The sequence below is a fragment of the Haemorhous mexicanus genome, chromosome 8 (assembly GCF_027477595.1).
Source record: "Haemorhous mexicanus isolate bHaeMex1 chromosome 8, bHaeMex1.pri, whole genome shotgun sequence".
Taxonomy (NCBI): Eukaryota; Metazoa; Chordata; class Aves; order Passeriformes; family Fringillidae; genus Haemorhous; species Haemorhous mexicanus.
Window position 1 is genome coordinate 6,074,769 of NC_082348.1, and position 6,000 is coordinate 6,080,768.

Consider the following 6,000-nt stretch of genomic DNA (forward strand, 5'->3'; position numbering starts at 1 on the left):
ACTAACTACACTGGGAGATACAATGTAATATCTGTTATCTGGTTTAGCTCATTCCTGCATTTCAGATGAACAGCATCTCATGTACAACCTATAAACCCATCAACCTGACCAAATAATGTCATTTATGCTTGCTAATGTCTTCTGGGTTAATTTTATTCAGAATTCACATTTAATTCAGAATGCAGCCCACCAAGTCCCAACACCCAGGCAATGTAACACAGACCACAAGCGGCCTCATAGGAAGCACACAAGCTCAGAAATCTTGAGCTTCACTCAGAAATCCAATGCAGCAGTGAAGTCCTGGGGTGTGGGGAAGAAGAGCCCTCAGAAACCCTGCAATTCAGCATTTTTTGCCTATTAGGATGGCTGCTCACCTCACACAGAAGAGCTGAGGAGGAGCAACTCGCCCAGTGCCTTCAGCATCGCCGTCACCGTCTATGACGGTGGGAAAACAGAGTCACCAGCTTTCTGTCAAGGCAAGGACAAGGAGTTAGTGACACCGGCCCCAGCACCAGCTCGGTAGGTTTCACATACAAAAACACAAAACCAGGGAAGAAATTATTCAGATGCTCAGATTTCAGCACTGGAGGGGAGCCACAAGCCCAGCCCTGCGCAGACAGCGCTCATTGCACTTGCAGGGCAGCCCTCCAGGGCCAGAAAATGCCATAAAACCACCAAAACCTAAACAGGCAGGGGTGTGAAATGGGCAAATCCAAGGAAACCTCAGATAACAGCTGATAAAGATGCTGAGGTTTTTAATGAAGAACAAATAGTGCTCAGGAGCTTCTTTCTCAATGCACTGCCTTCATCTCAGCACTCAAAGGGTCAGCAAACAGCAGCACGTCCCTGGGAGTAGCAGCCTCCTGCCCAAAACAAGGGGTTTCATTCTTTGGGCAGGACTACAAAGATAACTGGCTGCTGCTCCCCACTGAGCAAGAACAGAGATTACATTAAGTCAGAAAAACCAGAAATAAATTAGACACCATGACGTGGGCTCTAATCTCCTCCACCCCAGCAGAGCTCAATAGATTCCACTGATTTACACCCCAGCAACGCACAATAAAAATTGGTCTGCGTGTCTAGGTTTGTGTAACACAGTTTGGAACGGGAGCTGTTCTGTCCTGATACGATAAAAAATTATTGCACAGGCAACATATGCTATCTACAGAAACATGAATAAATTACATTATGAAGGCCACCAACACTTCACATCAAATTTAGTTACATGATATCTCAGCTCCCAAATGTGTCAGCATGGCTAGCTGTAAACTGGCAAACACAGATGAAAAAGGAGAAAAAAAATGAAATTTATTTTTAAAAAATTGATTTCATCGAGACTAGTCATTAAATTCATGGAATTGCTTAAATATCATAAAATCATAAAATGGTTTGTGTTGGAAGGGACTTTAAAGCTCATCTCATTCCAAACCCCTGCCATGGGCAGGGACACCTTCCACTATCCCAGTTTGCTTCGAGCCCCATCCAACTTGGCCATGGACATTTCCAGGGACAGGGCAGCCACAGCTTCTCTGGGCAACCTGTGCCAGGGCCTCACCACCTTCACATTAACATATTATTTCCTAAATATGTTCAAGGTAGGTGCTTTAGTCTGAAAAAATATCTCCCTCTTCCAAAATTATCTGGATTTCGTCAATACCCTTTATAATCCAGGGCTGGCCAGTTCATAGTTCACACTAATGGATTCTCTTGAAATTAATAATGAGGTGTTGTTTTGGTATTTGGAGGATTAGTCACAAGCATCCTTGTCACTTTGGTTGGTTGGTATGGAATCTTGTTTAGAAAAGCAAGGATATTATCATTAGCTGTAATGGCTGGGAATATCCAGGCAGCCTTGAAAAAGACACGTGCAAGTTTTTTAATGATCATAACAACGCATTTACATTTCCTAATCCACTGCTAATTCTCTTAATGACAGAATTAAATAAAACTAGTTTTGAAAAGCAAACTTATTTTAGAAACCTGTATTTCTGCTGAAAGCAATGGCATTCCAGTGACAAAATGTTAGAAATAAGTAAACATGTACACAGCTGACAAGTATCTTATTTCTGAAGTGATCAAAATTTAATTTAATTTTCAACCCCAATGGAATATCCAACAGCCAAATTACAGTCTAATCCCTGCTTAGCTAGAGAGGGGAAAAAGCCTCTGGGAAACTTTTCCCATTTTCCAGCCACTGCTGAGCAGTCAAAGGCAGGTTTGACAGACACTGTGCTAGTCCAAGACATAACAGAATCCTCAAAATCATCCAACAGAAAAAAAAAAAAACTGATGGTCCAAATTTGACTGTACACTCTCACATAATGCACTGTTAAAGAAGGGACCAGTTGCTCTTTCTCCAGGTCTCCATGGGACAGGGATTTCTCCAGTACTTCTACTCCATTTCTATGGTTTAGGTAAGCTCAGCCTGGCTCTGCTCCAACATGGATTTATAATGTATTTAATACTGAATTTAGAAAAAGATCAATTTAAACTGATCCAAACTTGAGACATGATTTCAGCTTGTCATACATCAGTTCAATTCCCCCTGACTTCACTGAGAGTTGTGACCTTTCCCATCATGGTTAAATCTGACCTACTTTTTGGTATGAGATGGGAATGCTGACAAGGACACCTGGGTAGCTCTCTCCATTTAAAACACATGACGCAATTAGAATAATCCCAAATACTTTGGATAGCAACCACAAAAAAGAAGAGCCATTACAGATGATATGTGTGGCTATAAATCATTTGGCAGGTGTCTAACACAAAGATAAGCATCATTAATCATGAATAAATTTTCTTAATACAAATGTAAGCAGTAACTGTGCAACAGTTTGCCTATTACAGACAAACCCACTGCATGTGATATCCCAAAATAATCTGGATGTTTATATCATAGTCTTTATCCTCAGATAAAGTCTGCCTTGCCTGCTCAGAAAAAGCTGCTTTCCAAAAAGCTAATTCTATTCTGTTCTAAAGCAGCAGAATGCCTGGCTTGTAGAAGCAAAGGCTGATCACCACAGACAAGAACTGCTGACCATCCCTGCGGGAGAGATTTCCAAAAAACCACAAATGCTAGTGTTACAGGCATGGAGTGTAACAGAATAGAAGTGTTTGGACAATCACATATGCTGAGCTAGGAACAGGCACTCAAATGTAAGTACCTATGTGCCCAGTCTTTTATTTAATGATAAATATAGTTACACTAAATTTCCCTTACACTTCCATACCTAAAACACACTCTACACATTTTCCCCCTTACACATTTGGAGGGAAGCAGTCTTCTGGTGAAAGCAGAGGCACCCAAAGTTCACTCCACTTCCAACTCTCTCAGAAGCTTCCAGTGTAAAAAGTCACCCAAGGTCACGCTCCGACACAAACTCAATTCTGCAAGCACTCCCCGTGATTTCAGCAGAGTGACTTGGCACATATGAGAATAGCTTGATTTTCTATACCTCTACTGCCTCACCTCCAAAGATTAACTGAGAATATTTGCTCTTCTTCCAGGAGCATTTGAGAAAATCCTGGTCAAAAACACACAGAGCGAATGAGCAAGATTTATACATCAGGTTGACAACTGCCTGACAGCACTTTTGTCCTAAGTGGTCACTTAGTGGGAATCCAAACATTAACCTGCACAGTTCTCTGGTAATTTGCTACAATAACTGTAAGGATAAATAATGCCTGAAAAAGTATTTGGTGTTCACACATCTTCATAGAGATCATTCCAAACAATGAGCAGATAGTCTCAACCAGCCTGCTTTGGGTGGGAGGAATCCTGCACAACCTCCAAACCAGCAAAGCTCAACAGAAATTTCATGGTCCATCTTCAGATATAAACTTTCAACAACATTCCTCAACAATCCATTGCTAGAAAGCTCAGTAAGTCATCACTATCATCACCAGTTATATTTGAAAGCTTGGGTGTTTTAGAGATCTCTATAGTCAAAACAGTAAGAAACTATTAATTATTTTCCTTTATTCTTCTATTCAATTGCATCCAATTCTTGTTCCAAAGAAATAGAAGACCCGGGAATTTAAAAGCAAACATATGAAATTACTGTAATGCCAATTAATTGCTTCTTAACTTACACCAACCTGTTTGGGGTAAAAAACATGAATCCTAAGTTTTCCTCCTTCAGTCTCTGTACAACCTAAAAATGTAACAAAAGCAGGTTTGAATTTAGAAGCTTAATTATAAACTTAGCTAAGTGGATTATAATGAAAGATGTTCCAGCAAGGGAGCTCAGACTGATGCATTATGACTACATTAAGGAAAACACCAGAGAATAGACTTTCCATCAGTAGAACAACTTTAATTACAACAGTGCTGGAGCAGAACTGCTCTGTTAAACAATGCTGCTCTTACTTCTCCTTCACTCTGAGTACTTCCAATGGACTCCATGGGAACACACTTGACTTTCAAGAATGTAAAGTGAATGGTGTTTGCAGACTCTTCCCAGGAACCTGGTTCAGGAGATCAGTTAAACAGCTGAAGCAAAACTCGCTTCATTTGCACACAAACATGGGGGATTTACACTCCCTCAGAAGGGCAGGAGACCTCCAAGGCAAGGATTCAGGAGTTTGTGCAGGGCACCATCCTGTCCATGACACAGCCACCCACAGCCCCCAGGCCCACTGAGAGCAGAAGAAATGATGCTCAACAACCAAGAGCTCCCCAGCATCTCCCTCTACAAACTGCATTCAGGGTGACCCAAGTGAAATCCAAGCCCTGGACTTCTCCATGGGATTTAAGAGCCCCAGACCTTTGGTGTTGTATCAGCACTCAAAGTAGGGTAATTTACCTTCACAAATGTTCTTCAGGCCATTATCATACCCCTTGCAGCAGGAACAAGTGCAGAGCAATTAAGATCAAAATGCTCAAGACTGTCAATAGGCTTCTCTCCTGAACTCAGGCATTGATTTTTTTTTTTCTGAGCAGCAGAACAGAGAAAGTGTCCAACAACTTTTAAGTAACCTTTTCAGGCTGCTCGTGCGCTTTTATATATTTAATTAAATACCAAAAAAAGACTGCAGAAACTCAAATCCCACGTCTCATCAACACACCAACAATCACTTTTGTACGTTTCTAAGTCCCATTTTTTGGGGGGATAAATAATTTTGGGGGGTTATTTTATCTAGGTTATGTATACAACCCTTATACATTACAGCTGAATGCCTCGTGCCAGCCTTTGTAGCCTGGAAGCTCAGGGATTTCTTCACATTATAGCACATCCTTTCTGTAACAACAAAACTTTATTGCTTTGAGGGACAAAAAAGTTTCTTTTTGTTTATTTTTCAATGGATAGAGAAAAGTTTGAGTCTATTATCAATACACTGCTCTGCTGTAGCTTTTATCATTGGCAATGGATGAACTGAAGGTTCTTTGAAACTCAGCTGTATCTAAGAATTGCTGTCACAGTTGCACAGATCTTGGATTACTGTTAAATTGCAATTAAACAAAGGCAAAGAGAGCTGGCACTACTTCCAACACCATTTCAGTAAATGCTATTGCGAGTTTTTGTTCAAAGAGGATTACTCTCACTTCACTGGCAAAGCATTGCATATAATGCACATTCAGCAATATAATACCATTTGAAAACTAGTATTTGAAATTATTTTCCTTTAAAAGGCAAACCTGGAAATGAGACTCAGTAGAGAGCCATGTCCCTACTTTAGCAGCAGGACCATTCACACGGAAAACAGAAAGGTTCAAAGTCACCAATTACAAGGCAGCAGAGTTTCAAAAAAAGAATAAACAACCTCATAACCTCTGCTGCTGGAGCAATGGCAGATTTCCTGAGCATTTCCATTAAAGTGCTTTCAGTTCAGAAATTAAATTGCTTTACTGCAGTGATTTTCTTCTGCATTCTGATATTACTTTATATTATTTGACATTAGTACAGCATCACAGGCTGTAGGTCAGAGGTTTTTTTCTCTCCTCACTGGAATATGGCCACCACGTAGAGTTTATCAATCTTAAACACAAGGTCAGAATTA

General features: G+C 40.5%; 1 protein-coding gene across 1 annotated transcript in view; it reads right to left on the reverse strand.

Annotated features, from left to right (window-relative positions):
• The window catches only part of THSD7B (thrombospondin type 1 domain containing 7B), a 243,921-nt gene extending 243,448 nt beyond the window's left edge, over positions 1-473 (reverse strand). Inside the window, exon 1 of the mRNA XM_059852540.1 lies at positions 375-473. The gene's annotated coding sequence lies outside the window, so the exon portion shown is untranslated. The remainder of the gene's footprint in view (positions 1-374) is intronic.
• Between the last annotated feature and the right edge of the window lie 5,527 nt (positions 474-6,000).